Raw genomic sequence first — 24,201 nt, 5'->3', positions numbered from 1 at the left:
CTCCACCCACCTCGTTTACCCTCATGTGTTCCCCATTCCCAATTACCTGCCCTTTATTAACCCCGCCCTGAGCTTTGCTCAGGGCTGAGTCATAAATGTTTCTGTGCTGTTGTATCCTGGATCCTGTGCCCTAAACGCTTTGGACTTTGATTACCTTGTTCCTGAAATCCTTGTTTCCTGTGTGAGTACCCCATTACCTCGTATCCCGTGAACCCGTTTTGACTTTGGCCTGACCCTATCTTCACCTTGCCCTTCTTGCCTTTGTTTACCCTTTTGTTGCTATTAAATCATCGTTTCAACCCTGCCCATGCCTCCTACCATCTTTGGCTACACCCCAGGGCTTCCCCCATATCCGCTCCCCAGGGAGTGGCTCTCCTCGATCACCCTGGTTCCCAGCGGTGATCATTACAGTATGACTCAGCCAAACAGGAAGACCTTGGAAAAGCCCTCCATGCTTTCCTTTACCGGTGTGGAACTACAACTCCCTTGGGGTGGGGAGAATGAGGCAAAAGTCAGCTCCCATTTCTCTGATGATGTTTGGCAGGATTTTGTATCTGATGATGACTGGGAGGATTCTGTCTTTGATGAGGATTGGGAGGATTTAGACTTGGATGTAGCTGAACTTCAAACTGCTATCAGGCCTGTGTCTGTTAAATCGCTTCCAGTCCTTTGGCCCTTGTCTCCTCCACAACCTTCTATTCCCGGGCCTGCTACCCCTCAGCAACTGCTTCCCCAGCAGCGTCGGCTGCCCACTGTACCTGAGGGGGTTTCCCAGCAGCCTCAGCTGCCCGAGGCTCCAACTAAGCTTCCCCATCGACTGGCTCCCCAGAGTCTGCCTCCTGTACTTGTGCCGGCTTATGTGACCCTAGAAGAGGGGCTTCTGCCTTGTCCTGTGCCTCCAGACGTGGGGCTTCTGTCTTGTTCTGTGCCTCCAAAAATGGGGCTTCTGCCATGCCTTGTACCCCCAAGAGAGGAGGCTTCGCAGCAGCATCGGCTGCCCACGGCTCCTGAGGTTTCCCAGCAGCCTCGGCTACCCAAGTGTCCAGCTAGACCTTCCCGACGACTGGCTCCCAACTGGCTGTCTGCTGTGCCGGCTTCCCAGCCTGTCCTGTCTGCTGTGCCGGCTTCCCAGCCTGTCCTGTCTGCTGTGCCGGCTTCCCAGCCTGTCCTGTCTGCTGTGCCGGCTTCCCAGCCTGTCCTGTCTGCTGTGCCGGCTTCCCAGCCTGTCCTGTCTGCTGTGCCGGCTTCCCAGCCTGTCCTGTCTGCTGTGCCGGCTTCCCAGCCTGTCCTGTCTGCTGTGCCGGCTTCCCAGCCTGTCCTGTCTGCTGTGCCGGCTTCCCAGCCTGTCCTGTCTGCTGTGCCGGCTTCCCAGCCTGTCCTGTCTGCTGTGCGGCTTCCCAGCCTGTCCTGTCTGCTGTGCCGGCTTCCCAGCCTGTCCTGTCTGCTGTGCCGGCTTCCCAGCCTGTCCTGTCTGCTGTGCCGGCTTCCCAGCCTGTCCTGTCTGCTGTGCCGGCTTCCCAGCCTGTCCTGTCTGCTGTGCCGACTTCTCAGCAGCTGCCTCTTGTTCCAGTGCCGGTCCTCCAGCAGCTGCCTCCTGTTCCAGTGTTGGTCCTCCAGCAGCTGCCTCCTGCTCCAGTGCCGGCTCCCCGAAAGCAGTCTCTTGCTCCAGTGCCGGTCCCCCGAAAGCAGTCTCTTGCTCCAGTGCCGGTCCCCCAGCAGCTGCCTCTTGTTCCAGTGCCAGGCCCCCAGCAGCTGCCTCCTGTGCCGGCTCCCCGAAAGCTGCCTCCTGCTCCAGTGCCGGTTCCCGAGCAGCTGCCTCCTGTTCCAGTGCCGGTCCCTCAGCAGCTGCCTCCTGTTCCAGTGCCGGTTCCCCAGCAGCTGCCTCCTGTTCCAGTGCCGGTCCCCCAGCCGCTTCCAGCCTGTGTGCCAGCAGCCCAGCCGCTTCCAGCCTGTGTGCCAGCAGCCCAGCCGCTTCCAGCCTGTGTGCCAGTGGTCCCGTCTGCAGTTCCTGTGCCAGTGGTCCCGTCTGCAGTTCCTGTGCCAGTGGTCCCGTCTGCAGTTCCTGTGCCAGTGGTCCCGTCTGCAGTTCCTGTGCCAGTGGTCCCGTCTGCAGTTCCTGTGCCAGTGGTCCCGTCTGCAGTTCCTGTGCCAGTGGTCCCGTCTGCAGTTCCTGTGCCAGTGGTCCCGTCTGCAGTTCCTGTCCCGTCTGCAGTTCCTGTCCCAGTGGTCCCGTCTGCAGTTCCTGTCCCAGTGGTCTCGTCTGCATCTCCTGTGCCAGTGGTCCTGTCTGCATCTCCTGTGCCAGCAGCCTTCCCGGTCCCAGACGTGGCTCCAGGTGGTCCTCCGGTCCCAGACGTGGCTCCAGGTGGTCCTCCAGTCCCAGACGTGGCTCCAGGTGGTCCTCCGGTCCCAGACGTGGCTCCAGGTGGTCCTCCGGTCCCAGACGTCCAGGTGGTCCTCCGGTCCCAGACGTGGCTCCAGGTGGTCCTCCGGTCCCAGACGTGGCTCCAGGTGGTCCTCCGGTCCCAGACGTGGCTCCAGGTGGTCCTCCGGTCCCAGGCGGCTCTCCAGCCTTTGACCCTGGCGGCTCTCCAGCCTTGGACCCTGGCGGCTCTCCAGCCTTGGACCCTGGCGGCTCTCCAGCCTTGGACCCTGGCGGCTCTCCAGCCTTGGACCCTGGCGGCTCTCCAGCCTTGGACCCTGGCGGCTCTCCAGCCTTGGATCCTGATGGTCCTTCTGCCTCTGATCCTAGCAAGACTTTTTGTCCCCCATCTCCAGTCATTGGACTAAAAAGGATGGGGGTCTTTCGTTTGGGTCGCCCAGAGGTCGACCATTAAGGGGGGGTACTGTCAGGATAAGCCCAGGATCGATCCCTGGTTTCCTGGGTTCTGGACACGGCACCTTGCCAGATGAGCCACCAGGGGCTCTTGGGGCTCATCATGAACTCTTGTTGTTACTTATGCTATCTGCCTGTTCACAGTTTGTTCTTCTGTTCCTCCCTATTCTCCACCCACCTCGTTTACCCTCATGTGTTCCCCATTCCCAATTACCTGCCCTTTATTAACCCCGCCCTGAGCTTTGCTCAGGGCTGAGTCATAAATGTTTCTGTGCTGTTGTATCCTGGATCCTGTGCCCTAAACGCTTTGGACTTTGATTACCTTGTTCCTGAAATCCTTGTTTCCTGTGTGAGTACCCCATTACCTCGTATCCCGTGAACCCGGTTTGACTTTGGCCTGACCCTATCTTCACCTTGCCCTTCTTGCCTTTGTTTACCCTTTTGTTGCTATTAAATCATCGTTTCAACCCTGCCCATGCCTCCTACCATCTTTGGCTACACCCCAGGGCTTCCCCCATATCCGCTCCCCAGGGAGTGGCTCTCCTCGATCACCCTGGTTCCCAGCGGTGATCATTACAACTACAGATCAAAATAAATAACATCTCAGAGAAACTCTCTACACATGATAAACGATTTGGAGACATCGAGGAGGTGGTTTCTCAAATACAAGACGATATGATTGATTCTTCATCCAGGTTGGACTCTTTAGAGAAACAAACTCAAGAACTTAAGATGAAAGTGGTTGACCTGGAAAATAGATCTAGGAGAAACAATCTCAGATTCATAAACATACCTGAATCTTTTCAAAATGACTCATTAAACACCTTGATTTCTAAAACAAATCCCCTCAAACGTGGTCTCCCTCAAGAATGCCAAAGCTTCAAAATAGAGAGAAACCACCAGATTGGACCCCTTAAGGATTTCCAACCCATGAGACCAAGAGCTGTAATTGTCAAATACCTGGACTATTCAGACAAAAATAGACTATTTCAAGCCTACAAAAAATTGAGAGCACTTGATGTGGAAGGGAATAAAATCTTGATATTTCAGGACTACTCACTGCTTTTGTCCCAAAAATGAAAGGAATTTTCTAAATCTTGCCAATCTCTGGCTAACCTACATATCAATTTTCCTTGTTGTATCCTGCTAAACTAAAGATCTTTTTGCCTTCTGGAGTAAGAGTTTTCAATGATCCTGGTGAGGCACATACATTTACTTCACATCTAGAAAAGAATAAGAGTGGAAATCTTGCTTCAGTTGCAACATCCAAATCGAAACTTGGCTCTCCCCCAAAGGATCAAAGATGGAAAAGATATGATACATCTCGACAATCTAGACTTATAATCGATGCAAAACTTCTCAAGTGCAGGCCAAATCTAGGTCTAGATCTCCGCTTCCTCCCAGGTTGGGAAGCCTTCCACACTCCAGTGAAGATGACATGATTCCTGACACTTGACTCTTAAAGGGATTCAACTTTTTATTTTAAAAAAACCCTGTAGCGGGCGTTATCCTCTCTGTTTAACTCATCTCATAGAGAGAGAGTTTTTAGTTTTTCCATCCTTAGGGAAAAAAGGAAGTGTCCTATTACTCGATATTTCTGTTTTGTTATTCAGTTAAAAAGTTATTGACTTTAGTTCCTTATGCTATTACTGATTACTACTGTACTCATTAATGATGTTGTGTGGCACTTGTGTTCCGTGTATGCTCCAAATAGTTCTAAATCTGATTATTTTAATTGGCTTAAAAAACAAATTTCTTTGCTTCCTGCTAATAATATAATTCTGGCAGGGGACTTGAATGAGCCCTTTCTTAGTTCTTTAGATAGATCTGATTGGAAATTAAATAATCCTGATAAGAAATTGAATCTCCTACATAACTATTGCAGAGACACCAACCTTAATGATATTTGGAGGCTTTTTCACCCCGCTGAAAACAATTTGACCTTTTTCTCATCTGTTCATCATATAGGTACAAGAATTTATTATTTTCTAATTTCCAATAATCTGATACATAGAACTATTGAAGCAACTATAGGAAATATTAATATCTCAGACCATGCACCAATTTCATTTTTGGTCTCCATTTCACCTGCTCCTAGAAACTATGTCTCTTGTTCCTTTCCTGATTCGCTAAAAGATAATCCAGACTTTTTAAAGATGCTTCATAGTAGATGGGATTTATTTATTAATGAAAAAAAATACACTCGAATGACCCATCCTTATTATGGGAAACTTGGAAGGCGGTGGCTTGAGGGGAAATATCTTCTTTTAAATCTCACTTCTTTAGAAAAGTTCACAAAAATTTTCTTGAATTGAGTAAAAGACAAACTTTTACCTTCGATTTAAACAGCATCCCTTGTTTGAAAATGCTCAAAAATATAAGAATATTTTAGAAGAACTTAAGATCTGGATCAAATTGAGGCAAATTTTTTTTACATCTTTTTCGCAGGCTAGGATTAATAATTTAAGTAACAAAGCAAACAATTTGCTTTTTAATCTTACTAGAAATAAGAAGGCTAATCTTATTAGGATTAAAGATACTCAGAACCAGTTAACAAATGATCCAAATAAAATTGTCAGCATTTTCAAAGATTATTATAAAGATTTGTACTCTAATCCAAATATAAATTCTGAGAAAATGGAAATATTCTTTGAAAATTGTAAAATTCCTCAGATTCAGTTCAGTTCAGTTGGAAAAACTAAATAGTCCAATTTCTACAGAGGAAGTGTTCAATGTTTTTAATAATTTGAAAACTGCAAAAGCAGGTGGCCCTGATGGATTAACTCCTTCCTTTTACAAAATGATGAAAGATAAAATCTCACCTTTTTTAACAAACCTATTTAATGAAATTTTATTTTTGGGGAAAAGTCTACCTTCTAATGAAATATATCAAGATATTATCCAAGGTCCTTGCTGATTTCTTTAATTCTTCCCTTTATAATCTCCGAGGCCCAAAATGGTTTTATTAAGAAAAGATCAGGAGTTAAGAATATTAGGGCTTTGATCCATACTTTATATTTTGCCAAAAAACATAAAATCCCTAGTTCTATTCTTAATATTGATGCTGAGAAGGCATTTGATAATATTACTTGGGAACATCTATTTATTTGCCTTAAAAAAATTGGTATCACGGGCCCTTTTTTTCAATATATCAAATATCTTTATAAGAATAAGAGAAACTTATTTGTTTTAGTAAAAGACATTTTTGACCCACTTACAAAAACCCTAATGTCTTGGTCAAAGCTCAAGGAAGAGTATAAGCTTCATGATTATGATAGATACTATTATTTAGCTTGTCAATGTGGTCTTTCTCTGCTCCATAACAACAAAAATCTGGTTTTAGCTGACCACAAACTAGCAGATGAATTGGCAGAATTTATGGAACTCCCCTGTTCAATTTCTATTGGCTCTTTATCTAAAAAATGTTGGAATATTTATAGTACAGACTCACACCCATTATCAAATTCTTCCATCAAATGGTCTGAGTTCTTGGTGAAATCTATTTATAATCATAATAAATTAATTCTAGCAGAGAGTTGGAGAGTTCAGCATTTTAAAGCTTATCCATTTAGGCTATGGGGAAATGTTTTCTAAAAGTATTTCTAATACTCCCCTATCATTTTGCCCTAAATGCGATGAGACTAATGTTTCACTTTTCCATTACTTATGGTCCTGCCCAAAGATTTATTTATTTTGGAAGGAAGTCACTAGTTTTTTGAATTCAAGATTGAAGATAAAAATTAAATTGTCTCTGGGTTTTACATTACTGCATCTAGATAATACTATGCTTTCTTTAATTTCTAAGTTAATGTTTATCTCCCATGAAAGTGAATTACTTACTACTTATTTTCTAGCTGCTTCCAGGAAAGCTTTACTTAATTTTTGGCTACAAAAGGAACCCCCCTCGTTATCGGACACTATTTCTTATATGAATCAGCTTAGCTGGCAAGAAGCCTTAATTATTAAATCTCAAGAAAGTGATTCTAAAGATTTTTTTAGGCAGATTTGGTGTCCTTATTTTGAAATATGCAACTCTAAAACTGGTGATCATATAATGCGGTTTCTTCAACTGTAAAAGATCTATCTGACATTCCAGATTATTAATGAGCTTTTTCTTTTTTTCTTTTATTTTATTTGCATCCACTGGCTTAGTTCATTTTTGTTAGTTCTTGTTAATTTTCTAGTATGGTATACTTTTTGACAATAACATACTATTTAGTCGACTGTACCGTTTTTTTTCTTTCTCTTCTTCTGCATAATGTTTGCTGTCTATTGATTTTATTTGTTTAATGTGAAAATCAAATAAAATATTTAAACATAAAGTGACGGCGCTTCCGGCTAATACGTAACGGCGCTTCCGGCTAAACGTGACGAGAATGCCGGATAAAAAGTGACGGCAATTCCGGCAAAAAGAGGATGGCAATTATAACTAAGAGGTGATGGCACTTCCGGCTAAAAAGTGACGGCACGTCCAGCTAAAAGTTGACGCCAATTCCAGCTAAAAGTGACACCAATTCTCGCAAACAAAAGTGGCGGCACTTCCGGCTAAAAAGTGGCGGCACTTCCGGCTAAAAAGTGACGGCACTTCTGGCTAAAAAGTGCTGCCACTTCCGAATAAAAAGTGACGCCACTTCCAGATAAAAAATAATGGCAATTTAGACAAAAAATATGACGGCAATTCCGGCTAAAAGGTGACGGCACTTCTGGCTAAAAAGTGACAGCAATTCTGGATAAAAAGTGATGGCAATACCGGCTAAAAAGTGATGGCGCTTCCCGCTAAAAAGTAACGGTAATTCCAGCTAAAAAGTGACGGCAATTATGGCTAAAAAGTGACGGCAATTCCGGCAAAAAGTGCCGCCAATTCCAGGGAAAAAGTGACGGCAATACCCGTTAAAAAGTGAGCATTTCTGGCAAAAAAGTGGCAGCACTTACGGTTAAAAAGTGACGGCAATTCCGGGCAAAAATTGACGGCAATACCGGATAAAAAGTGACAGCAATTACGGCAAAAATATGACGGCAAATAGGGCTAATAAAGTGATGGCAATTCCGGCAAAAAGATGACGGCAATTCCGGCTAAAGGTGATGGCATGTCCGGCTAAAAAGTGACGGCACTTCCAGGAAAAAAGTGAAACTACTTCCGGCTAAAAAATGGTTGCACTACCGGCAAAAAAGTAACGGCACTTCCGGCTAAAAAGTGGCGGCACTTCTGGCTAAAAAGTGATGCCAATTCCGGCTAAAAAGTGACAGCAATTCTGGCTAAAAAGTGATGGCAATTCCGGCTAAAAAGTGACGGCATTTCTGGCAAAAAAGTGACGGCAATTCCGTCTAAAAAGTTACGGCAATTCCGGCTAAAAAGTGATGGCACCTTTGGGTAAAAAGTGAAGGCGCTTCCAGCAAAAAAGTGAAGGCAATTCTGGGTAAAAAGTGACGGCAATTCCGGCAAAAAAAGTGACGACACTTCTGGCTAAAATGTGGCAGCAATTCCGGGGAAAAGTGACGGCATTTCCGGCAAAAAAGTGGCGTCACTTTCCGCTAAAAAGTGACGCCACTTCCGGATAAAAAGTGACAGGACATACGGCTAAAAAGTGACGGCAATTCCGGCTAAAAAGTGACGGCAATACCGGATAAAAAGTGCCGTCAATTTTGGCAAAAAGATGAAGCCAATTCTGGCTAAAAAGTGACGGCAATTCATGCAAAAAAAGTAAGAACACTTCTGGAAAAAAGTGACGGCATTTCCGGCAAAAAAGTGGCGGTACTTCCTGCTATAAAGTGGCGGCACTTCTGGGTAAAAAGTGACAGCAAACACGGCTAAAAAGTGACAGCAATTCCGGCTAAAAAGTGACGGCAATACAGGATAAAAAGTAAAGCCAATTTAGGTAAAAAGTGACGGCAATACCGGATAAAATGTGGCAGCAATTCCGGGGAAAACCTGACGGCACTTCAGGCAAAAAAAGTGACACCATTTCCGGCTAAAAAGTGACGGCAATACCAGATAAAATGTGACGGAAAGCCCAGCAAATAGTGACGGCAATTTTGGCTAAAAGGTGACAGCATTTCTGGCTAAAAAAGTGGCGGCACTACTGGCAAAAACAGTGATGCCACTTCCGGCTAAAAAGTGAATGCAATTCCGGCAAAAAGGTGACACCACTTCCGGCTAAAAAAGTGACGCCACTTCCGGCTTAAAAGTGATGGCAATTCCGCCAAAAAAAAAAAGTGACGGCAATACCGGATAAAAAGTGACGGCAATTCTGGCAAAAAAATGGTGGCTGCAATAACGGATAAAAAGTGACAGCAATTCCGGCAAAAAGATGACGGAAATTCCGGCAAAAATGCGACAGCACTAAAGGCTAAAAAGTGACGGCAATTATGGCTAAAAAGTGATGGTGCTTCCCGTTAAAAAGTGATGGTAATTCTGCCTAAAAAGTGACGGCAATCCCGGCAAAAAAGTGACGGCAATTCCGGATAAAAAGTGACGACAATTCCAGCAAAAAAAATTACGCCAATACCGGATAAAAAGTGATGGCATTTCTGGCAAAAAGGCAACACCACTTCCGGCTAAAAAGTGACGGCGATACCGGCTAAAAAGTGATGCCATTCCGGCAAAAAGTGACGGCAATACCGGATAAAAAGTGATGGCATTTCTGGCAAAAAGGTGACACCACTTCCAGCTAAAAAGTGACGGCAATACCGGATAAAAAGTGACGGCAATACTGGCTAAAAAGTGGCGGCAATTCCTGCTAAAAAGTGGCGGCAACTCCGGCAAAAAATATTGTGGTGGCAATACCGGCTAAAAAGTGATGCCAATTCCGGGTAAAAAGTGACGGCAATTTAGGCAAAAAGGTGACAGCAATACCGGCTAAAAAGATGACGGCAATTCCGGCAAAAAAAAGTGCCGGCAATACCGGATAAAAAGATGACGGCAATTCCGGCAAAAAGGTGACGGCATTTCAGGCTACTAAGTGATAGCAATATTGGATAAAACGTGACGGCGACAAGTGACAGCGCTAACGGCTAAAAAGTGATGGCAATTCCGGCTTAAAAGTGATGGCGCTTCCCGCTAAAAAGTGACGGCAATTATGGCTAAAAAGTGATGGCAATTCCGAAAAAAGTGACGCCAATTCCGGCAAAAAAACTTGCCGGCAATACCGGATAAAAAGTGACGGCAATACAGGATAAAAAGTGGCTGCAATTCCGGCTAAAAGGTGACGGCAATTCTGGCAAAAAGTGACAGCACTTCCAGGGAAAAAGTGACGGCAATTCCTGCTAAAAAGTGGTGGCAATTCCGGCTAAAAAGTGATGCCAATTCCGGCTAAAAAGTGACGGCAATTTAGGCAAAAAGGTGACAGCAATACCGGCTAAAAAGATGACGGCAATTCCGGCAAAAAAAGTGCCGGCAATACTGGATAAAAAGATGACGGCAATTCCGGCAAAAAGGTGACGGCATTTCAGGCTACTAAGTGACAGCAATATCGGATAAAACGTGATGGCGACAAGTGACAGCGCTAACGGCTAAAAAGTGATGGCAATTCCGGCTTAAAAGAGATGGCGCTTCCCGCTAAAAAGTGACGGCAATTATGGCTAAAAAGTGATGGCAATTCCGAAAAAAGTGACGCCAATTCCGGCAAAAAAATTGCCGGCAATACCGGATAAAAAGTGACGGCAATACAGGATAAAAAGTGGCTGCAATTCCGGCTAAAAGGTGACGGCAATTCTGGCAAAAAGTGACAGCACTTCCAGGGAAAAAGTGACGGCAATTTCTGCTAAAAAGTGGTGGCAATTCCGGCAAAAGAATTTGTGGCGGCAATACTGGAAAAAAAAGTGACGGCAATTCCGGCTAAAAAGTGATGGCAATTTTGAAAAAAGTGACGCCAATTCCTCCAAAAAAAATTTACGGCAATACTGGATAAAAAGTGACGGCATTTCTGGCAAAAAGGCGACACCACTTCCGGCTAAAAAGTGGCGGCAATACCGGCTAAAAAGTGGCGGCAATTCCGGCTAAAAAGTGACAGCGATTCCGGCAAAAAGTGACAGCACTTCCGGGGGAAAAAGTGACGTCAACTCTGGCAAAAAAAATTATTATGGCAATACCGGATAAAAAGTGACGTCAATTCCGGCAAAAAGTTATGGCACTACTGGATAATAAGTGACGGCATTTCTGGCAAAAAGGTGACGACACTTCCGGCTAAAAAGTGACACCACTTCCGGCTAAAAAGTGATGGCAATTCCGGCATAAAACTTGACGGCAATACCGGATAAAAACGCGATGGCACTTGCGGCTATAAAAAGTGACACCACTTCCAGCTAAAAAGTGACGGCAATACCGGATAAAAAGTGGCGGCAATGCCGGCTAAAAAGTGGCAGCAATTTCGGCTAAAAAGTGACTGCAATTCCGGCAAAAAGTGACAGCACTTCCGGATAAAAAGTGACGGCAATTCCGGCACAAAGTGATGGCAATACCGGATAATAAGTGACGGCATTTCTGGCAAAAAGGTGACACCACTTCCGGCTAAAAAAGGGACACCACTTCCGGCTAAAAAGTGACGGCAATTCCGGCAAAAACCGTGACGGCAATTATGGCTAGACGGTGACGGCACTTATGGCTAGACGGTGACGGCACTTCTGGCTAAAAAGTGATGGCAATACCAGATAAAAAGTGACGGGAATTCCGTCTAAAAAGTGACAACAATTCCGGCAAAAGTGACAGCAATACTGGATAAAAAGTGACGGCATTTCTGCCAAAAAGGTGACACCACTTCCGGCTAAAAAGTGACACCACTTCCGGCTAAAACGTGACACCACTTCCGGCTAAAAAGTGACGGCAATTCCGGCAAAAAAATTACGGCAATACCGGATAAAAATGTGACGGCACTTGCGGCTAAAAAAGTGATGGCAATACCGGATAAAAAGTGACTACATTTCTGGCAAAAAAGTGACGGCACTTACGGTTAAAAAGTTACGGCAATTCCACTCAAAAAGTGACGGCGATTCCGGCAAAACAAGTGACGGCAATACCGGTTAAAAAGTGACGGCAATTCCGGCAAAAAGATGATGGCATTTACGGCTAAAAATTTACAGTGCGGACTTCCGGTTTGGCGCCCGCAAGGATGGAGGCGCAGAGTTAGGGCTCCCGCTAGCCAGGGTACAGAATCTGCATATCATTTCTGTTTCTCTCCCCAAATTTGTCATTACCGGATCGTGGACTGGCTGATTGATCTGGGTAGAGACTGTCTTGCTGGTGCGCTGACACGCACGGAGTAAGCTGTGGCTTTCTATAAATTCACCTCAGCAAAAAAAGAGATGCCATTTCCGGCTAAAAAGTGACACCACTTCCGGCTAAAAAGTGACACCACTTTGTCTAAAAAGTGACGGCAATACAGGATAAAAAGTGGCGGCAATTCCGGCAAAAAGTGACAGCACTTCCGGGGAAAAAGTGACCGCAATTCCTGCTAAAAAGTGGCGGCAATTCCGGCAAAACAATTTGTGGCGGCAATACTGGATAAAAAGTGACGGCAATTCCGGCTAAAAAGTGACGGCATTTCTGGCAAAAAGGCGACACCACTTCCAGCTAAAAAGTGACGGCAATACCGGCTAAAAAGTGGCGGCAATACTGGCTAATAAGTGATAATTTCTGGCAAAAAGGTGACAGTGCGGACTTCCGGTTTGGCGCCCGCAAGGATGGAGGCGCAGAGTTAGGGCTCCCACTAGCCAGGGTACAGAATCTGCATATCATTTCTGTTTCCCTCCCCAAATTTGTCATTACCGGATTGTGGACTGGCTGATTGATCTGGGTAGAGACTGTCTTGCTGGTGCGCTGACACGCACGGAGTAAGCTGTGGCTAAAAAGTGACGGCAATTCCGGCTAAAAAGTGACGGCATTTCTGGAAAAAAGGCGACACCACTTCCGGCTAAAAAGTGACACCACTTCCAGCTAAAAAGTGACGGCAATACCGGATAAAACGTGGCGGCAATACCGGCTAAAAAGTGGCAGCAATTCCGGCTAAAAAGTGACGGCAATTTCGAAAAAAGTGACACCAATTCCTCCAAAAAAATTGACGGCAATACTGGATAAAAAGTGACGGCATTTCTGGCAAAAAGGCGACACCACTTCCGGCTAAAAAGTGACACCACTTCCAGCTAAAAAGTGACGGCAATACCGGCTAAAAAGTGGCGGCATTACCGGCTAAAAAGTGGCGGCAATTCCGGCTAAAAAGTGACGGCAATTCTGGCAAAAGGTGACAACTTCCGGGGGAAAAGTGACGGCAACTCCGGCAAAAAAAAAATTATGGCAATACCGGATAAAAAGTGACGTCAATTCCGGCAAAAAGTGACGGCAATACTGGATAATAAGTGACGGCATTTCTGGCAAAAAGGTGACAGCACTTCCGGCTAAACAGTGACACCACTTCCGGCTAAAAAGTGATGGCAATTCCGGCAAAAAACTTGACGGCAATACCGGATAAAAACGAGATGGCACTTGCGGCTAAAAAAGTGACGGCAATTCCGGCTAAAAAGTGACAGCAATTCCGGCTAAAAAGTGATGGCAATACCGGATAAAAAGTGACGGCAAATCCGGCTAAAAAGTGACGGCATTTCTGGCAAAAAGGTGACGGCACTTCCAGCTAAAAAGTGACACCACTTCCGGCTAAAACGTGATGGCAATTCCGGCAAAAACCGTGACGGCAATTATGGCTAGACGTGACGGCACTTCTGGCTAAAAAGTGATAGCAATACCAGATAAAAAGTGACGGGAATTCCGTCTAAAAAGTGGCGGCAATTCCGGCAAAAAGTGATGGCAATACTGGATAAAAAGTGACGGCATTTCTGGCAAAAAGTTGACACCACTTCCAGCTAAAAAGTGACACCACTTCCGGCTAAAAAGTGACAGCGATTCCGGCAAAAAATGTTACGGCAATACCGGATAAAAATGTGACGGCACTTGCGGCTAAAAAAGTGACGGCAATTCCGGGGGAAAAGTGACGGCAATTCCGGCAAAAAGTGACGCCAATTCTGGCAAAAAAAGTGACGGCAATACTGGATAAAAAGTGACGTCATTTCTGGCAAAAAAGTGACGGCACTTACGGTTAAAAAGTGACGCAATTCCACCAAAAAGTAACGGCAATTTGAGCATAAAAGTGACGGCAATACCAGATAAAAAGTGACGCCAATTCCGGCAAAAAGATGACGGCAATTCCGGCTAAAAAGTGATGGCGCTTCCGGCTAAAACGTGATGGCAATGCTGGATAAAAAGTGACGGCAATTCCGGCAAAAAGATGACGGCAATTACGACTAAAAGGTGACGGCACTTCCGGCTAAAAGGTGGCAGCACTTCCAGCTAAAAATTACGGCAATTCCAGCTAAAAAGTGACAGCAATTGCGGCTAAAAAGTGACGGCACCTTCGGGTAAAAAGTGACAGCACTTCCAGGAAAAAAGTGACAGCAATTCCGGCTAAAAAGTGATGGCAATTCCGGGAAAAAAGTGATGGCACTTCCGGCTAAAAAGTGGTGGCACTTCCGGCTAAAAAGTGCGGCATTTCTCGTAAAAAGGTGATGGCACTTCCCCGGCTAAAAAGTGGTGGCACTTCTGGCTAAAAGGTGACGGCACTTCCGGGTAAAAAGTGATGGCATTTCTGGGTAAAAAGTGATGGCACTTCCGGTTTGCAGGCTGGGTCGGGAAGTGGGTCTTGGTGGCGGGGCATAGTGGGTTGCGGGTCGGCTTGATGGTCTGCTAGTCCGGGTCTGCCCGATTGGACCAACGCACGACACTATCTCTGGGTTCTCTGGTTTAATCCCACAATGCATAAACCTATTGGCAGGTTATCTGGCGTGTGAAAGAATTGGCTAGTGTGTTTATGAATGTAATAGGGTCTTAATGGTGTTGTGTACTAAAAGGCATTATGTTTAGCCAGGTGCAGTAATCCACAGAAACCAATAATTAGTTACCATTTCCTAATAAAAGCAAACATCTTGTTGGCTGCTATGAGTTAGTGCTCCTACCGATGCATTTGTGTAAGCAACTCAGACTATTATCTGCTGCAGTTGAAAACCTACCAGGCACAACTAGATCATTATCTAATGCAAGATAAGAAATGGACTGTGCTTCACAGCTACATTTACTTACCTGTCACTGGTTGCTTTTAAATAAAATAATCGAAATGTTTAATAATTTGGCTGTATGACTGACTTCTGTCAGTGGGTGAGACAGACTACAATGGAAGTTTCATTTGGGCATTGGGTTCGCATTTGATAGTAAGTTTGATAATCCTAGTTATTTGCTGTTCTAGCTCGTTCCTCCCACGCCACCAAGGTTCTGAGTGACATAAAGCAGCAGGTTACAAAGGCAATTAACAGATCCAAACAGTCAGTTTGCTGTAAGAATAAAAACAAATATTAAAGGCATTGTTCCATTTCTTTTTCAACCAGTCACTAGTAGGCGGTGCTGTACCAACTTATTATTCTTGACAGGCCATTCTCAGAAGTCAGTCTAATATTTTCTATATATGTATGAGCTGTTGCCGGCAATTGACTTTTAACTACCTTGCAAAAACACGATCGTTAAAAGTGTGGGATGTTCCGCTTCTCAGACTGTCACAATTTGCAAGCATTTCTTTAACCCACTCCACCCAGGTGTGTAGTCTCAAAATCCCTGCATCAGCCATGTCTTCCAAAAAGTTTGAATCTTCCACTGTGTCACCAGCATCAGCTAAAGCCAGACGCATACCTAGAGCCAAAACAATAATTATTCTGGGTGTCAGTATAAGATCTGGGTTACACCAGGTTGTACAAATCAGGATAAAGAATGTAATAGGAACTAAACAAGCAGTTAGATTTTTTTTTTCCCATGCCCTAAGGGAAGTCATTTTATATACTAAAAATAAATGCTAACAGTAGAATCCATGCATGAATCATAACTCAGTTCCTGCGTATGATTTTGAATGAAAATCTTACCATCGGCTGAAAACTTTTCAACTGCCTGATTTAAAGTGAGGAAGTTTCCTGTAGACTTGGACATCTGAGCAACAAAAATAAAATTAGATTTTAGGCCTAGAGCAATCGTTTTCTCTAATAGCTGGAATTAAAGGGAAGTTCAAGTTTTATTATAGGTTGGCCTATTAGTCATTTTTAACTGGTCTTTAATTTTTCTTTTTAATTATTTGCCTTCTTATTCTGCCTTTACAACTTGCAGTTCAAAAAGGCTGTTTGTCCCCGGTGATTCTGTAAGGCTACAATTTGCACATTTTATGCTTATCTCTCCAAACTACACAATGGTTGCAAGATATGAAAACCCTTGAAACCATACAGCCACTATAATTCCAAAAGGAGCAGCGACAGAAGTTACAATAAGTTCAGATATATATGGATTTTATAAAATAAAGACCGTTTGCAAACTGCCTTTAAATCCACGACCTACATCATACTAAATTGAATGTTTAAAGGGGAACTATCATGAAAATGATAATTTAATATAAGATTCATCTCACTGAAATTAAAAAAAAACAAAAAAACCTTCCTGAGTATAGTCAATTAAACCTTCCTTGCTAATTTTTTGGAACAATCAAGTAATGCTTCACTGTCTCCCACTCATCAATCAGTCTCTCGTTATCATTTATAATTAGGGCTAATAAATATTTGTGGGTGCCCTTTGCCAAGAAAATGTTTTCAAGATTAACTTGATTACTAAAGAAAAGGTACAGAAGTTTATGAGATGAAGCTAGAATTAGATTTTAATTTTACATACAATAGTTCCCCTTTAAGGTAAATAGCTAATTTAATCTATTTTGTAAGTGAATGTCCACACAGGGAACTAACAATTAATTAGTTTTCAGTTTACAGAATCAGTGCAAGCATAAATTCCCAGCTGGAACTTTATAAGTTAACTTATAGTGCCAGAGGCTGCCAGAGAAATTCGAAAAAATATGGACTCCTTGGCTGGATTCATCCTCATCAACGGTCCAATAATTATATATGAGAAAGTCCAATATATCTTCCCCATGTCTTTCTTTCTTCCTTCTCACTATACTTCCTTCTATCTTGTTTATTAATGAAAACGTACTATTAAAAAAGATATATATATTGTACAACTACTCAAAAAAACTATTAACACAGGATATACCGTATATACTCGTGTATAAGCCGACCCGTGTATAAGCCAAGGTACCTAATTTACCTAAGAAAACTGGAAAAATGTATTGACTCGTGTATAAGCCTAGGGGCCCCATGTCAGATTTCAAAATGTGAATGTGACCCGGCCGCAACAATTGGGGGACACTGGGCAGGTACCTGTTAAAGGGTCCTCTGTCTACCCCTATTTCATGTTTGCTTCCCTCTGCCACTTCCCCCCCCTGCCCTCCCCATCTGTCGCTCTCCCCACCCCGGCCCTCACGTCTGCTGCTCTTCCCTCTGTCACAGTAAAACGTGACCCGGCCCCAGCAGGACTGTCTGTGACTGACTGTGTCGCCGCCCGGAGCAGGTCCAGGAGCTCCGGGCGGCGCGTCCTTCCCTGCCGGCGTTCGCTCCCAAAATGGCGGCGCCCATACCCACGTGGCGGCCATGGGCGCCGCCATTTTGGGAGCGAACGCCGGCAGGGAAGGACGCGCCGCCCGGAGCTCCTGGACCTGCTCCGGGCGGCGACACAGTCAGTCACAGACAGTCCTGCTGGGGCCGCGGAAGGAGGTATGACCCGCGTATAAGCCGAGTTTGAGTTTTTCAGCACATTTTGGGTGCTGAAAAACTCGGCTTATACGCGAGTATATACGGTACACATTCCGATGTATAATTTATGATAAAGTTTTATAATGAAATTCCTTTTCAGAATTTAGTAGCAGGTGTCCATTTGCTCTAACTGCAACTGGCCATTTCCAACTTACATAAAGGAAAGAAGAAAAAAATCACAAATACAGACCTAAATAAGTGATGCAACATTAACAAAGAATCAATTAGAGGTTTGTTAAAGCAATTAAACAATGAAATGGCTCAAAACAATATAAAAACTGTGTTCAGCAGCACAGTACACACCTGTCTTCAGGCCACATGGTTGTAGAGGAAGTAGGACAGGTGATTAGGAACAAGGTCTTTGCCAGATACCTGCAAGTCAACGGGGTACCAGAACTCAAACTCTTGCTTCAGCTCATGCAGCTTCTCCTTCTGGATGGTGGTCTTTGGGAAGAGGGCTTTCTTAAAGAAGATGTAATCCCACACCTCTTTAGTCATTAGCTCTGGCCTAGTATAAAACACCAAACAAATACACAAATTAAGTCTAAGACACGGTCATTTGGTCAGACAAGAAAACTATCCATGCGCATACCGTATATACTTGAGTATAAGCCGACCCGAGTATAAGCCAAGGTACCTTATTTAACTAAGAAAACTGGGAAAATTTATTGACTCGAGTATAAGTCTAGGGGTGAGAAGTTAATTTTAGGACATGGCCAATTTAAAGCTTTAAAGTTGCTGCTTACTGATCTGAAGCATGCAGTGACACCTCCGTGCTGCTGCCCATACTTCTCCCCCCTCCTCGCTTGATTCTGCTTTCTTAGCCCTCAGCCCCTCCCCTCTCAACTCTCTTCAATCAGTCCTCCCTCTTCAGCCCTTCCCCTCCATGCTCAAAGCTCAAATGACAATGGTAGCTCACTACTTACATGGAGGGTTAAAGGAGAAGTAAATGTTTAAAATAAAAACCTTTTTTTTGTAATCATAGCAAGCCATAGGACACGATACATTGACCCACGCTTCGCCTCTCTTCTTTCTGACAGACGCTATACCGTATTTAAAAAGTATAACTCCAGAGCTGCAGCCCCTCCCACAATTGAAATCAGGCAACAGGGAAGCGCAGGATACGAACCGAAGAAACAAAAGCCAAGGGATGTGAGGCCGCGCCCCCTTAGCTCTCAAGCTGCCGCCTCCTTTCCCCCTATTACGAGGCTGCAGTGTCCCAGGGCACGTCACAAAGGGAGAAGACGCTCGCCTCCGCTCCCTGTACAGGTGCGCGCTCGTATAACAGAGTGAACGCGCACCTTGTCCAATTGTCATCTCAAGAGCTCCTCTTCCAAACTCTTGCGCGCTCCTATTAAAAATACGGTAACCGCACACATGACCACTGAGGGCTAAGGAAGCCACGAGGGGTGAGAAGTATGGGCAGCACGGAGGAGTCACTGCACGCTTCAATCAGTGAGTAAGCAGCAACTTTTTAGCTGACTCGAGTATAAGCCGAGGTAGACTTTTTCAGCACATTTTGGGTGCTGAAAAACTCGGCTTATCCTCGAGTATATACGGTATTGTTTCAGATACATGAATATTTAAAGAAATACTGCCAACTAGTAGAGTAAAGCAAGGGATTTAATGAGACTCCTGTGGCTGTGTCTCCTGTCTTTTTGACAGCTAGAATCTCAACCATAAAGTATGACAGGACTGCTGCTTAGAAAGCATCAGATATCCCATTTCAAATTCCCTGTATACACGGTTGCAAGTTTAAATACATACACTGCATATTGCAGCAGATGAGAATCACTGACTGCATGGCTCAAGATGGAAAATCATGTGCTATTGATCCATGTAATGCAATGTTCAGAAAAACCATGCAATTCAATGTTCAGAAAAACCATGCAAAGCAATGTTCAGAAAAACCATGCAATTCAATGTTCACCTTATACCAAGCGCAGATTCCCCTTGACCACTAAGCTCTTTCCCCTGCAGCAGATGGCAGACAGTGTAATAGGCCATGTATATTGTTGAATCAGAAAGGGATTCAATCAACCACTGCTCATCCCAAGGCAAGCGAGAACCTGAATTTAAAAAAAAAAAACAAAGAACATGCAGTAACACTTTACTCCAAATCCCTCAAAATTATGTCCAATATGATGGCGCTCTATGAATAATAATAATAATGTCTTATGATTTGATAGGGAAAAAGAGCACATACCTAAGCCGTATGTCCTTGAGCAGGCAAGTTCCTGCTGCCAGCCTAGAGTCGCTTCCAAGTTTCTCCTGGTCTCTTCACAGAATCTTGGAAAAATGAGAGTTCAATCATTGTCCACATTATACACCGACAGTAAAGACCCACACATTACCATCGCTTGTGGACTTACGTTGCCAAGTTTTTTAAGCATTCTGTAGTTTGTGTCCTCCAGTTTGCTTCACCATAGTCTATGTACCTGTCAATGGCATTTGAAGTTAAATCAATGAAAAGTAGCAAACAATAAGCACTGATTTATAGGAGGATGAGGCCAATCTCATGATTAATTTAGAAGAAATTCAATATCTGTAAATGATAGTAATAGTAATAGTAAATGCTGAAAGAAAATGAGAACAGAAGATCTATATTTGGCACTGGGTAGCAGGCATTTAGAAAGGTGACCCTTGTAAAGACAGTTGCATTTTGGGTACCAATTCATTTCAAAGGAAAAGTATACCGTATACTATTTCCCAAAAATGTGTCACAGAGTTCTAGAATGGTACTTCTAGATTTGTCACAACAGTTTTCTATAGGCTCCAATAAAATAGTGCCATAGGAAATACAGATAAAAAAAATAATGAAAAGCAACAAGTCACATTCCACTATTCCTGCCACCCAGACACAAAAATCTGTATAATAAAAGTCCTTTTCAAATTAACATGAAATCCAATTTCTATTTTTATTAAAGCATTCATAGCTGTTGTAAACTCATTTAAAAATCTCGGCTGTCAATCAAATATCTGCCTTAGGCATAGAGGCGGGGCAGACAATTACTTTCACTTTCCATTTAGCACTTCCTAGATGTCACTGCTCTCCCCACGTTCCCCCATTCTCTTTACCATTTAATTGTGTAGCCAGTGCATGGGGATGGACATCAGGTCCCCCATTCTGGTGCACAAACAAGATTCTGAGATTATACAAGGCTTGCCTTAATAACAGTGTCAACAAAATGGCTGCTCCCTGCTTGCTATAATTATGAATTCCCAGACTGATGGAAACAAGATTCAAATAATTTATATAGTGTAATTAAAGTTCATTGTGCTTGACTAATGTAGTAAAATAGGATTTTAAATATTTTTTTGGGGTGATGGGTCCCCTTTAATCAGTCAGAATCTCTACAGCATGTCTCTTTGATGGAAGGGAATTTTTATAGCATTGAAGAATGACTATATATTAAGTCTGATATTTGGGCAACAAGTAATGCTCTTGGTGCAGGATAAACATTAGTTCCCTAATTTATTAGTTCTCTCTTTTCTCTCCAGTCAATATCCCAGGGAAAAAATGCTCAGAATTAGATATTGGCAATCTGTGAGAGAGGTAGAATTGCTTTAAAATGAAGCTCTCTCGGTTTCCAGGGCAATTTCCGTAGAAACTTGGCAAGACAGTACAAGTAAATTACAAGAAAACGACTTTGCTAATGAACACACTTAAAGGCAATTTCAATCATTTACTAATTTCAGTGAGTACAATAAACAAAAAAATTGAACAGCTTGAGCTGTGGGCAGGAATAAAAAACTGACAAAAGAAATATACAGTATCCCAATATGAAATAAAGGGAATAATGCTAAATCAAGGTGCTGATTTTACAGGGGGAGGGGGCAGAAGAAGCATAATACAATAGAACTTGTTTCCTAATATCCATTTTAATTAGGAAGCAACTGGGATAAAAGTGAAACTTAAAACAACACTGACATTGCATATTTGTTTTTGTTATGGAGACCCAAGGACCCAAATGACCTGGTTATGGCTCTATGATTGAAAATCTTTCTAAGATACAGCTCTGGCTCCTCAGTGAGCAGCAGTAGTCAGGTTGCTTCCCATAAGTCACAGTGCTGTTTTTTTTTTCAACTTGAAATTGGGGTCTTTTGGTGCAGAGAGTGAAGCTATGTTTTTTGTACTTGCAATGCGGGCCCCATTTTACCTTTTGCAGAACAAATATGTTTATGCACCAGCATACAGTGGGTTGCCGGCAAATTCAAAATGAAAAGATGCCAAAAACCCAGGTTCAACGCTAGATTGTAGGACTTAGTTCTCCAAGTTCCTGAGTGCACAAAACTTTTTCTGATTATATGGTTTTCCTGACTATTCTGGCTGCTGCCTGCCCTGACTATCAGCTGTATTCTCACTACAAGACTTTGGATATGTTACTACTGCACTTCAGCCTGTTCATCAGTGTCAAACTTCTTCCCAAGTCCCAACTGCAGCGATGTGGCTTCTTCCTCGGATATGCTCCTAATTATTTTCTATGGGGCAACGTGAACATGGTGCTCTGTAAAGAGTCTGGGCTGTATTTCCAGGTGCTGTAGCTGTAAAAGCACACCTTTCTTGACAAAGTTAGTAAGAAATTATCACACATTACAGCACCTACATTTCTTATTATTTCTTATTATCTGCTTGGGAGAGATGGTGCCTATAATAGCAGTGGGATAATAGTCTCTGGGACTGTGGGATAGCAGGTATAGTAGGGAGAGATGATGCCTAAAGTAACAGTGCGATAATTGTCTCTGGAAAGGGACTCTGGCTGTGGGATAGCAGGTATAGTAGGGAGAGATGGTGCTTATAGTAACAGTGGGATAATAGTCTCTGGGAAGGGACTGTGACTGTGGGATTGCAGGTATAGTAGGGAGAGATAGTGCCTATAGAAACAGTGGATAATAGTCTCTGGGAAGGGAGTGTGACTGTGGGATAGCAGGTATAGTAGGGAGAGATGGTGCCTATAGTAACAGTGGGATAATAGTCTCTGGGAAGGGAGTGTGACTGTGGGATAGCAGGTATAGTAGGGAGAGATGGTGCCTATAGTAGCAGTGGAATAATAGTCTTTGGGAAGGGACTGTGACTGTGGGATAGCAGGTATAGTAGGGAGAGATGGTACTATCCAATGACAACAAAGGCATGGGTAATAAATATAATAAAAAGTAAAAAGCTTCCACTACTAAAATATGTGTTTTTTCAAAAAAGTTAGTCACCCACTTCACTGGGTTACAGTGAACATCCACTTCCCTTCATGTCAAACAGTAAGCTAGCTATCCAGATTTTCTTTCAATGATTTGCTGACCAGAAAATCCCAAGCAGCTGACAAACTACGGATTGTGAAGGGCATAGCTATTTTTTTTTCCAGAATTAGGAAGTGTTTTTACGTCACATTAATGATTTATGATTTTTTAAAAAAAAAAAAAAAATTGCAAGATAAATAGCAGAGCAGTCTAAATCCAGACGTTTTGAGATGCTCACCACTGGTCACATAGTGCCACCACACACTCATCAGCAGAACGAGACATAACTTGCTTTTCGGGTTCCATGTAAATCATAGCCTCTCCCTGAAAGAGAATACAAGAGGCATTACATCTTGGACATCAAAACACATGGCACTGTGCAGATATAAATAACAGAATTACTAAACTGTAGCACAAGCTTGCTGTTCAGCTACTACATTCCACTTCTGAAGGTGTTACGGAGTATTCTACTATTAGGAACAAAACTTAAAAACATATGCAATCCATAAGTATGGCATGATTGCCTAAATGCTTTGTACACACTGATGTAACACAATGTTTTAAATGTATTTACCGTGACGTTTATAAGCATTCTAATGCATGACAACGCATGGGTTAACAGACTTGATATTTCCTGATAGGTCTGTACCAAAGTGTATCAAAGTGAAACATCTCACTTTCAATACTTCTCAAGTCAGTGCAAAAAATTTTTATTTTGTAGGATCAACATTTCAGTCTCCAACATTTTTATTATTTCACCAGCTCCCAGGTACACAAGAGTGTGCACTGCCATGTTCTGAGACTGTGGAAACAGCTTCTCCTCTTTAAATATTGAGGATGCGGCAGAGCTGTATGTCTTGATACAAATGTGATATGAGCTTTTACTCTTTCTGTACAGTATCTCTCTACTCTGTACTGGTAGAGAAGAGAGATATCTCTTGCTGCTGCACCAGGCAATTGCATTTTTCATATATTATTAGAAGAAACTATGCAGCTGAAACAGTAAATTCTTCTGTCCTTCTTTTAGTTTTTTTCAACCCCTTCAAGAGGAAATAAGACGCAGAGAAAAGTTTGCTTTATTTCTATATACTACATCTTAGTCTGTAGGAGAAGAGTAGTCAGCACATCGATTCTCACTTTTCTTTGGAGATGGTGCACGTTCTACAATGGGTACTTACCATTGGCAAAACTGTGTAGTAGAAGATTGAACAGCACCAGCAAATCTTCAAATGGTTAAAAAGCCTTTATTTATGTTTTTGTGGGCATCACCGCAACGTTTCAGGCCATGCGGCCTTTTATCAAGCGTGATGCCCACAAAAGCATAAATAAAGGCTTTAACCATTTGAAGAGTTGGTGGTGCTGTTCAATCTTCTATTATATACTACATCTTAACTATACAGTGAAGTGCAAGTCCACATCTTAAA

At 43.3% G+C, this 24,201-nt stretch overlaps 1 pseudogene; it reads right to left on the bottom strand.

The window, feature by feature from the left end:
* Nucleotides 1-2,683: 2,683 nt before the first annotated feature.
* LOC108712405 overlaps nucleotides 2,684-24,201 on the bottom strand; it is a 34,225-nt pseudogene continuing 12,707 nt past the window's right edge.

This window comes from Xenopus laevis, chromosome 3S (genome assembly GCF_017654675.1).
Source record: "Xenopus laevis strain J_2021 chromosome 3S, Xenopus_laevis_v10.1, whole genome shotgun sequence".
NCBI classification, from domain to species: domain Eukaryota; kingdom Metazoa; phylum Chordata; class Amphibia; order Anura; family Pipidae; genus Xenopus; species Xenopus laevis.
The sequence above is the reverse complement of the archived record's forward strand: the minus strand, read 5'-3'. Positions and strand labels throughout refer to the sequence as shown.